This window comes from Zingiber officinale, chromosome 6A (genome assembly GCF_018446385.1).
Source record: "Zingiber officinale cultivar Zhangliang chromosome 6A, Zo_v1.1, whole genome shotgun sequence".
Taxonomy (NCBI): Eukaryota; Viridiplantae; Streptophyta; class Magnoliopsida; order Zingiberales; family Zingiberaceae; genus Zingiber; species Zingiber officinale.
In genome coordinates, this window is record NC_055997.1 from 109320431 (window position 1) to 109332656 (window position 12226).

Consider the following 12226-nt stretch of genomic DNA (forward strand, 5'->3'; position numbering starts at 1 on the left):
GAGAAAAGATATCTCCATTGGCATGAGACCTTTTGGGTAGAACCCAAGAGCAAAACCATGAGGGTTTAGGCCCAAAATGGACAATATCATGTCATTGTGGAGATATCTAAATTCTATTCGATCCTACAAATTGCACCTCTTGGACGTGTCCTGCTTCTAGCAACTCGTCGACTTCCAATCAGATAATTTTATTTTGGTCGGCAGGGAAATTTCTTTTCTTTTGCTTGACTAGCCGGGAGTTAAGAACAAGGTGGAGTTTGTGCTCCATCATAGTTGGGGATACCCTTGTCAGTTCTCACGAAGACCAAGTGAAGACATCCCGATTTCGAGTTAAACAATCCACCAAGCTCTTCTTGGTCTCTGGTGGGAGGTCGGTCACTATTTTCGTAATGCCCTTGGGTCAGTCGAGATGTATCTATACTTCCTCTTATTTGATAGGCTCATCAACCAGAGGCAACGACTCTTCCTGGATGGCGTGGACTCCTCCATCTGAATTTTCTAGGCCCTGCCCCTCTGTTTTTATTATATCAATGTAATATTTTCGTGCGGTGAGCTACTCTCCCTACCTCACCAACCTGTCACTCCACTGGAAACTTTACTTTTTGGTGGAAAGTAGAGACAGTCGCACAGAATTCATGCATGGCAAACCTTCCCAAGATGATGTTGTAGACAGATGGAACGTTCACCACTATAAATATGCTCCTTTAGGTTCTCACCAAGGGCTCGGTACCCAAAGAGATGGCCAATTTGATCTGGTCGATCGCTATACCTTGTTCCATGTGAAATCGTATAGGGCCATGGCCATCGGATGGAGCTCACTTGTATCAAGCTACAGCTTGTCGAAGGTGTTCTTGAAAAGCACATTAACAGAACTTTCGATGTCAACAAAGACTATGATCACTCAGCTGTTAGCGATTATAGCTTTGATGATGAACACATCATCATGAGGGAGCTCCACTCCCTCAAGGTCTTGAGACTCAAAGTTGATTTAGGGTCGGCTGCTTGTTCTTGGCTACAGCCGACCGCATGAATCTCAAGTCAGTAAGCATAAGACTTCTTGGATCTGGTCAAATCATCGTCAGTGGAGCCTCCAGAGATCATACCAATGTCTCTTACCATGGCATTTCCCTGGTTCTCTTTTTCTCGGGTATGTTGTAGTTCCTTGCCTTGGTCATCCAATCTACCGCCTTGGTTTTCCATTACTTGAGGTGTTTTGGCCAAGCAACTGGGATGTTGGGGTTAGGAGCTAATTGCTTAAGGAACTGAGGTGTGATTTGAGACGATGGCAGACATAGCTCAACAACTCGCCGCATTTCACGAGCGAGCTGATAACAGTCTCTTGTATCGTGATCTTGAATCAATGGTAAGTGCAAAATCGAGATACTCACTTGAGGGGTTCAGTAAAAGAGGTCTAAACGACCTCGACATGTTGTACCGCTCTCGCTTCCTGGATCGGGGGAAGATTCAGTCAAGGGTCTCTTGGGTGTACTAGAGGTGGTGGTGGTTTCTGCTCGGTTTGGTCGATTGGAGCTAGGACCGTCACCTCCTTCTCTGGGCGACTTGGGCTTCCTCTATATTAATGTATTTGACTATCTTCCCCGACAAGTTGTTGAAGTCATTTGTGGGCTTTCCGACGAGGGCTCAAAAGAATTCTCCTTCTAAAAGGCCTTGAGAGAAGACACTTATTAATATTTCCGAAGTAGTGAACGGAACATCTGGCTCCACTTGGTTGAAATGCTTGATGTATGCTCGTAGGGATTCCTTGGCCTCTTCCTTAAGCGTGAACAAACCCGGGTTGATCTTTTGATACATCCTGCTATTGGCAAAGTGGTGTATGAAGGTTTTTCTAAATTTCTTAAAACAAGTAATAGATCTGACTAGTAGTCAGTTGAAACAGTAGCAGGAAAAATGCCGAGCCTTAGAGAGTGGTCAGAAACACTCGACATTTTATTGTGTCGTTGAATTGGTACAGTAGAGCGTCATTCTTAAATCTTCATAAGCAATCTTTAGAATCGGTGTTGCCTCTATACTACCTAATCGATAAAGGTCGGAAATACTTAGGTAGCTTTTCATCTAGTACCTCTTGAGAGAAAGGTACATTGGGTTGTTCAGGTGATTCCTGGTGGCAAGAGTCTTCCTCGCCTTAGGTCTTTCGGGGGTAAATTTTTAGCTGAAGAGGCTTGTGACCGCTCGATTTTAGCGTAGCCTTCCCCAGACACTGAGAAAAATACTCGGGGAAACTCAAACAGTTGCTTCTGCTTGGATCTTCTCTTTGACACAGGAAACTCCTCTACCGAGGCCATAGGTGCTCGATGCGGGTGAGAATTCGTGGCATTTTCTTGGGATAGTGATTGCGCCTTGGCATTCATAAATAGCTCGTGCTCCTCCGGTGTCATGGCAACGTTGATTTTACCGGTTGTGTCCATCCTTACATTCCGAAATATGTGAGTGTATTCCCACAGACGACACCAATTTGAACTTATTTAGAAGCTGAGTAGATGAGCAGCTGGTAAGAAGGCAGGAATGTTGATAGAGGAAGGACTTGGAGTTGGAAGCCACGGACCTGTGCACACCACAAAGAGAGCAAACATGAATGTTAGAGCGAGAACTAGAGAGAGGTTCTCTGGCATAGGCACTCCGATGCTCGACTCAGAACCGTAGCCTCGACGAAAAATAGAGAAGAAGATAAATAATAGAACAGTAGTGTGGATGCGTGTGCATGTGGGTGCGCTTGCACGTATGCATACCTAGCCAACTCAGAGGACCTTGTTTTTATACTATCACGCATAACCTCTGTAATAATGAGACATTAGAGAATGATTGATGTCAGAATATGTCGGACAGTGGAGGATGTAAATCAACCTTCCCTTAGGCAGAGGAAGGTTTCGCTGCGTGTATATGTCAGAATAGTATAATTTTTCTAGTGAGTAGCCATTATTCTCTAATAGGTGATCAAGCATCTTGATTTATCGAATTAAATCTCACCCATTGATAAGTCAAAGAAATAAATACTATATATATGTGTTTGTTATTATATCAGGATTAAGAGCACACACTTCCATAACAACAAAGGTCTTGTTCTTCTTACCTTAAATGGTCCAGCTCAATATACTCAGAGTGTACTAGTGTAATTTTATAGTTAAGATAAAATAATATCAAATTACACTACGACTATTTCAATGGTTTGTTCCTTTCCATCTTAGTCGTGAGCTACTGTTTATCATTTATAAGGAATTGATAACATGATCTTCTGTGTGTGACACCACACATCATGTTATCTACAATATAAATTAATTGAACAACTACACTTAGCATATAAATGTAGACATTTGACCAATGTGATTCTTTATTTCATTATAAAATATTTATAAAAGGCTAGGCTTTTAGTATACACTCTAACAAAGAGTTCAGAGAGAAAGTTGTTCTCTCAGGCTACTGTGAAAACCAATGTGGTCGAGCATGGCCAAAGCTCAAAACTGAAGAACCCCAAGTCTTCCAAGATGGGATCCAGAGGAGATATCAACAAGAAGAAGTTCTCTGGGAAGTGCTTCAACTATCACAGAGTAGGTCACAAATCTTCGGAGTGCAGAAAGCTGAAGAAGAAGCAGGAGACCAACCTGAACGAGGGACCAGAAATAGATGACCTCTGCGTTGTGGTCTCTGAACTGAACCTGATCGGTTCAAACCCGCGGTAATGGTGGATTGATACTGGAGCCACCAGACATGTGTGCTGTAACAAGGAGTTGCTCCACAACTTCGAAGAAGTCACTGGAGACAAGTTGTTCATGGGGAACTCAACAACCTCGGACATCATAGGCCAAGGAAAAGTGGTGTTGAAGATGACCTCGGATAAGGACTTTACTCTGAACAATGTATTGTATGTTCTGGAGATTCGGAAGAATCTAGTGTCCGGATCATTGTTAAGTAAGCATGACTTTCGTATTATTTTTGACTCAGACAGAGTTGTATTGTCCAAGAATGGAATGTTTGTAAGAAGGGGCTATGTTTCTGATGAGCTATTCAAGCTCAATGTAATGGTCATTAGGCCTAAGATAAATAAAAATGGAAGCTCTTTCACTTATATGCTTGAGTCTTCATGTTTGTGGCATAATAGACTAGGACATGTTAACTATGATGTGTTGCATAGATTAATAAATATGCAAAGCATACCTACATTCCACCTTGACCTAAAACTCAAATGTGAGATTTGTGTTGAAGAGAAAATGACAAGGTCATCCTTTCAATATATTGAAAGAAATAACGAACCACTTGACCTAATCCACACTGACGTGTCTGACCTAAAAGGTACCCCAACACGTGGTGGTAATAAATATTTCATTACTTTTGTAGATGATAATACAAAATATTATTATATGTATCTTCTCAAAAGTAAGGATGAAGCTATAGAGAAATTTACTCTCTATAAAAATGAGATTAAAAACCAATTTAATAAAAAGATTAAGGTGGTTCAAAGTGACCAAAGCGGTGAATATGTCTCACTGTTTGCTGAGTTGTGTGCTAAACATGGAATCAGACATGAACAATAGCTCCTTATATTCCTCAGCAAATGGAGTTGCTGAGCAGAAAAACCGAACTCTAAAGGAGATAATGAGTGTTCTTCTATTGAGTTCTGGACTGCCAGAGTTCATGTGGGGGGAAGCTGTGTTAACAACTAATTACCTTTTAAATAAGGTGCCCCGAAAGAAGATCGATAAGAGCTCTTATGAGTTGTGGAATGGAAGACAATCGTCCTACAAATATTTACGAATGTGGAGGTGTCTTGCCAAAGTGTTGGTGTCCAATCCTAAAAGGATTAAGATAGGACCAAAGACTGTTGATTGCATATTTATTGGATATGCATAAAACAACAGTGCGTATTGATTTTTTGTGTATGAGTCATAAATACCGGAGATACACAAGAACTTTATAATAGAATCAAGAAATACCTCGTTCTTCGAGCATGTGTTTTCGTATAAGACCCAAGAGGATGCTAGTTCCTCAAAGCGGGTATATGAAACACAAGGTGAAGATGGTGATGAGGAACTAGTGGAGGTTGAGCTTAGACGGATCAAAAGAGCTCGGGTAGAAAATCCTATGGATAAGATTTTATCACTTTCATATTGGAAAGTGAGCCCCGAAGTTACTTAGAAGTTGTAAGCTCTTCTGATAAACCTCACTAGAGAGAGGTAATTGCATTTGAGATAGATTCTATCTTACAAAATCATACTTGGAAACTTGTGAATCTTCCTCCTGGAAGTAAATTACTATGTTACAAGTGGATATTCAAGAAAAAAAATAAAGTCAAATGGCACAATTGATAAGTATAAGGTCAGATTAGTAATCAAAGGATACCGACAATGAGAATGTGTCAATTATTTTGATATGTATTCTCCGGTGTCAAGAATAACTTTCATTAGAGTATTATTGGCTATTGCCGCTCTATGAAATCTTGAAATACATCAGATGGATGTAAAGACTGTCTTTCTAAACGAGGATTTAGAAGAGGAAATCTACATAGAGCAACCTGAGGGGGTTTTTTGTGCCAGGACAAAAAAAACAAGGTATGTAGATTGGTGAAGTCATTATATGGCTTGAAACAAGCACCAAAGCAGTGACATGAGAAATTTAATAATGTCATGAAGGAATATGGATTTAAAATTAATAAATGTGATAAATGTGTCTACATGAAAGTCACAAAGAATGACTACATCATCTTGTGCCTATATGTAGATAACATACTTATCATTGGGAGTAATGATAAAATAATCAAATATACTAAAGATATGTTGAACTCAAGATTTGACATGAAAGTCATGGGCCTAGCTGATGTGATTCTAGAAATCAAAATTTTTAGAACAACAAAAGGACTTGTTCTTAGTCAGTCTCATTACGTGGACAAGATTCTTAAGAAATTCACCAAGGATGATATTGCATTGGCATAAACGCTAATAGATACGAGTAACATCTATCGATAAATTGAGGTGAAAGTATCTCTCAGATAGAGTACTCTCGAGTGATTGGAAGACTGATGTACCTGATAAATTGTACACGACCAGACTTGGCCTACGTAGTAAGTAAACTGAGTAGATACACGAATAATCCCGGTGTTGAGTACTGGAAAGGGATAATAAGAGTATTGAGGTACTTGAGATATACTCGTGAATATGGATTGCACTATACGAGATATCTTACTGTGATCGAAGGATACAACGATGCGAGTTGGATATCTGACATAAAAGATTCTAAGTCTACGAGTGGATATGTATTAACTCTTGGAGGTGCAGTCATATTCTGAAAATTTTCTAAGCAAACGATAATAACCAGATCCATGATGGAATTTGAGTTTGTAGTTCTTGACAGATGTGGTGAAGAGGCTGAATGACTACGACAATTCTTAGAAGATATTCCACGATGGCCGAAACATGTGCCGACAATTTGCATATAAGGTGATAGTTAATCAGCAATCGGTCGGGTACAGAGCCATCTGTATAATGGTAAATCTAGGCATATACGTTGCGAACATAATACCATTAGACAACTACTCTCAATAGGAGTTATCACTATTGACTATGTGAAGTCAAAGGACAACCTAGCAGATCCGCTAACCAAGGGGTTAAACAAAGAATTAGTTGCAAACTTATCACAAAAATTGAGCTTGATGTTGTTATCAATGATCAGTGCAGAGGACACACTATCTATATTGACTGGAGATCCCAAGAACTAGGTTTAAAGGGACAACTAATTTGCACTAACTAGACATACTGTGGGGAGGTACCCCAGCCCAATAGAACAGTAACTGGATCAGAGTAAGCCAATGAACTTTTAATGATCAAGAAGAGTAGATGACTACTCTTGAGGGATCACCTATGTGAGAAAGAAGTAGGGTCGCTTTGAAGAGAATTGGAGGCACAATTCTTAGAGCTTTTCACAGAACCAGGCATGTTCATATCCAAGAACGAACACATTCATGAGAACTGAGTTGTATCAGGAAGAGTCTTGGGTAAGATATGTCAATGCTTACACCGATGATAGAATAGTTCAAGGACATCATGTCTACTATTAGCTAGTAAGCAAATAGATCTTCATAAAGGAAGGTTCAAAGGGTAAAACCTACCTATCCTATATTGGACTTAACTACTGAATGCTATCACATACTCTATCTCCATTCATATGGGGGATTGTTGGATATAAGTGATGTGAATGGAGAAGAGGTGAAAGAGGAAAGAGGTTCCATTGTGAATGAGACTTTAGTCCCACATTGGAAGTTTCATGACATGTTGGTTGGTTTATATTAATTCACATGTATTGAGCATGTGAACAGATACATAGGGACAGGCTATTGTTGGTTGCTACTCGGAAAACCTAGAGGTTTCACTGTACAAAAATTTTGTACAAAGATCTGAATCTTTTCCTAGCTACCATGTGTTCTTTTAAATTAAATTTTGGATCGTCTGTAGAATTTAACACGTTTGATCCAAAACTTAATCTATTTGTTCTTTTAGGTTTTGACTTGGGTCTCCTGCGGAACTTAACACGTTCGACCCAAATCACCTTAAGTTATTAATTCCATTAAATATTAATTTCCATAATTGGTTCCCAGTACTGACGTGGCGAGGCACATGACCTTCTTGGATATGGGAGCAACCACCACCGACTAGACAAAACCTTTTATGGAAAGCTAATATTTAATTTCCTAAAATAACTTTAGGTTAACCGAAAAGAACAATCAAATCACAAGGAAAAGAAAAAACAAAAGAACACAACATCGAAAAACATATTCGAAATTCTAGAATCGTAAGCCTCTTGTATTTGGTATTATTTCCATAAATAACTAGCATGATGCGGAAAGGAAAAATTACTAGTTATACCTTCTAGAAAGACTTCTTGATCTTCTACAGTATTCCTCTTCTAACCTCGGACGTTGTGTGAGCAACGTTCTTCCGAGATGAGAAACCACTAATCACCTTCTTCTTCCTTGCAAGTTTCGGCCATCAAAACTTCTTCTAGGATGAAGAGGTTCGGCCACCACCACCATGCTCCAAGGGATACTAGAAAAGAGGCTTCTTTTCTCTCCTTCTTCTCCTTCTTAGATCCGGCCACCAAAGCTATCTCCACCATGAGAAAGTTTCGGCCACACAAAGGAGAGGAGAGAAAACAAAGGGCCGGTCACACCCAAGGAAGAAAAGAGGGAGAAAAATAGAATAGAGTCGTTTGCCTTGAAGCCTCCTCTACCCCCTCTTTTATAATCCTTGGTCTTGGCAAATAAGGAAAATTTAATAAAAACTTCCTTAATTCTTTTGTCAATGAAAAGGAAAATTTATTTAATTAAAACAATTTTTTTCTTTTCAAATTTCAATGGCCGGCCACAACAATAAACTTCCAAGAAAATAAAATTTTAAACACCAATTAAAACTTCCTTATTTGCTTCCGGAAATTTATAAAATTTCTCCAATAATTTTTATCCCTTCATGATTGGTTTATAAAAAGGAAATTTAATAAATTAAAATCTTTCTTTTAACATGTGGATAAAAAGAAAGTTATCTCTAAAAATTAAAATCTCTTTTAATCTACAAATAAGGAAAGATATCAAATCTTTTCTTAATCTTTTGTAGAAACTTATAAAAGAGAATATTTAATTTTAAACTCTCTTTTAAATCATGAACATGGTTAAAAAGGAAAGTTTTCTTAAAATTTAAAATCCTCCTTTAAACAATAAATAAGGAAAGATTTCAAATTTTAAACTCTCTTTTAAACATGTAGATGATTTACAAATAAGGAAAGTTTTTACCAAAAATTAAAATCATCCTTTTAAACTACAAATAAGGAAAGAGATTAATCTCTTCTCTTAATCTTTTGTAGAAAGTTATAAAAGGAAATTTTTAATTTTTAAACTCTCTTTTAAAATCATGATATCCACATAAGAAATAATTTTAATAAAAATCCTTTTTAATATTCTAGTGGTCGGCCACCTAAGCTTGGGACCCAAGCTTTGGCCGACCACCTACATGACTCATCCACTTGATCTTGGCCGGTCCTAGCTTGGGTTCTAAGCTAGCTTGGCCGGCCCCATTGGATGGGTAAGAAGGTGGGTATGCGGTGGGTATAAATCTCTATATACTAGATGCTACGATAGGGACCGAGAGGAGGAATTGGTTTTGGTCTCCCGATGAAATTAAGCATCCCGTGTTCGCCCCGAACACACAACTTAATTTCATCAATAATAATTCATTCCACTAAAGAACTATTATTGAACTACCGCACCAATCCCAAATTACATTTTGGGCTCCTTCTTATTATGAGTGTGTTAGTCTCCCTGTGTTTAAGATAACAAATGTCCACTAATTAAGTAAGTTACTAATGTTGAATTAATATCTAGCCGCGAAAACCACTTCATCGCGTCGCGGACTAAGTCCACCTGCAGGGTTTAACATGACAATCCTTATGAGCTCCTCTTGGGGACATTCTCAACCTAGATCACTAGGACACAGTTTCCTTCTATAATCAACAACACACACTATAAGTGATATCATTTCCCAACTTATCGGGCTTATTGATTTATCGAACTAAATCTCACCCATTGATAAATTAAAAAAATAAATATCAAATATATGTGTTTGTTATTATATTAGGATTAAGAGCACACACTTCCATAATAACTGAGGTCTTTGTTCCTTTATAAAGTCAGTATAAAAGGAACGACCTCAAATGGTCCTACTCAATACACTCTAAGTGTACTAGTGTAATTATATAGTTAAGATAAACTAATACCTAATTACACTACGACCTTCCAATGGTTTGTTCCTTTCCATCTTGGTCGTGAGCTACTGTTTATAATTTATAAGGAACCGATAACATGATCTTCTGTATGTGACACCACACACCATGTTATCTACAATATAAATTAATTGAACAACTACATTTATCATAAATGTAGACATTTGACCAATGTGATTCTTATTTCTAGATAAATGTTTATACCAAAAGCTAGGCTTTTAGTCTACACTCTAACAAGGCTCTCTCTCACGCGTGGGTGCAAAATTTACCCAAGTGGAACAACCAACATTTTGCCACGTAAATCTTTTTGCTGCTTGTGTAACAGATGCATTAAAGAAAGATTAATGCAACCGAGTGAAACATTAGTGTTACACGGCTAGTAAATAATGATCATTAAACGATCATTAACGCTACTCATTGGTCTAAGCTCCTATATAAGAAGGCTACGACCACAGGTAAAAGGTTACACACATACGAAAGAAAAGCAACAGAAGCTCTCCACCTACGTTCCCTCCTCCTCTGTCATGTAACTTTTGCTTGATGGAGTGTTCGTGATAATTTGGATACCACTTAATTCGCTGTGACCATCAGTGCTTGGTGGAAATCACGGTTAATCGTTGTATCTTGGGAAACAAATGACCTGAGGAAACCTCGAAGCACAGTCGGAGGTGGGGCGAATCTGTTTCAAGAAAATTGTGTATCGCAGGCCTTAGTTCACACGTCCGGTTGCTCGCATCACTCACCCGGTTGCAACACCCGCTTGGCCTCATTGCCCATTTGATCGTCCTGCTCGACGAAATTCGCTCGGCAGATAACTCGGTCAGCCTTTCCGTCCGATCAGCCGCACGCGTGCTCAGCTCGCCCGACCGCTCCACTCACCCGATCGACCTCTCTAGCCGCTCGTTTGATCGCCCTATCTGCTTTGCCCGACCGACCTATCAATCAGCCTGTTTGATTGCCCGACCGGCCTCTCGCTCGGCCTATCTTATTTCTTGACCGACCTATAGCTCGGCTTGTCTGCTCTCTAGACCGGCTTCTAACCCAGTCGGCCTCTCTGCTGTGCGACTCGCACGCGGGGTTGGTCGCTTATCCGCTCGGCCTAACTGCCTGGTCAGTCGCTCTGCATTCTTCTCGATCAGCCAATCTACTGCTTGCCCGCTCGGACTTTGCTGCTCGGACTCGGAGCTCGGTCTGCACTCAGCAATTAGTAGAAATCAGCCCTTGCTGTCAGCATGAAATTATCATCTCAAGTCATTTCAACAAATAAGTGAATTTAATTCGGTGTATTTAAATTAAGCTAATACTCTATAAATCTCCGACAACATATTGTTTTGTCCAATATGTTCTACTTATTGCAAGGAAAAAGAAAGTCACAACCAACCTCTTTTTACACTTTTTCTTGGACGTTCATTTACAAATGAGTAAAGTACAAAAATAAGTGGATAGTTTTAGAAATTGCTCATATCCACATCTCTCATTACTAAGAGCATTCATAACGCTAACCCATTATAACATCTATCATCTCATCAAAAAGCATGAGATTCACTACCATATACTCATTATAACAACATATCTCTTTAACTCATATTTTTTTTAACATTAACACTCATTATTTATGGATTGTACGGTCCACTCAATCATCTTAAAATTAATACATATTAAATAAATATAATTTAAATATATTTTAAAATATTTAAATTATTATTATTATTGTTTTAATAATAATCTTATTTTAAAAAAAACAATTTTACTATTTTTAAAAATAATATTAATTTTGTTTTAATATATTTCTTACTATTTACTAAAAAAATAAGAAAACAAAAAATAATTCTACCGTGAGTGGAAATTAAATTCTATTTATTTGATAGAGAGCTTCTATTTGTTTACCAACAGCACACTAAATTTTACAGCTGGAGCTTCTTCCTCTATTGACCTATCAAAGAAAGACTATTCTTCACGTGTCCTGTGCCTTTTTTTACCCATTGTGGCAGGAAAAAAAAAATTAAATACGCTCGTCCCAACGTCTCCATCAATCCATCCCAGAATCAATACGGAAGAAATAAATCACGGACAGCTACTAACCTTTGGAATAATGACTAACACATAAAAGAGGTATTTACTTCGACTTTATCGAAATTTGAATCTCAAATCTCATTATGATAATACTTCATATACTAACCACTAGATTTATCCAAAGGACAATCATTTTTTACCCATACATATATGAATGAGCACTTGTAATGGAAAAAGTTGCAATACTGTGTTTCCATTTTTCATTTGCAATGGGCTGAGTATGACCAAAAAGTACCAGCTGTGTAAATTAATTCTATTTAAAATTTTCAACTTCAACAATTTTGACACATGTGCAGCTCATAGACAAAATAAACAAGAAAAAACATAGACAGCGAAAGGACATAAACATGACATTGATTCTTGTGCAATTTACTTTAAA

General features: G+C 38.2%; 1 protein-coding gene across 4 annotated transcripts in view; it reads right to left on the reverse strand.

Moving 5' to 3' along the window:
• LOC121997379 (glutathione S-transferase T3-like) overlaps positions 1–12226 on the reverse strand; it is a 75857-nt gene that overhangs the window by 43070 nt on the left and 20561 nt on the right. The gene's annotated exons all lie outside the window — the stretch shown is intronic.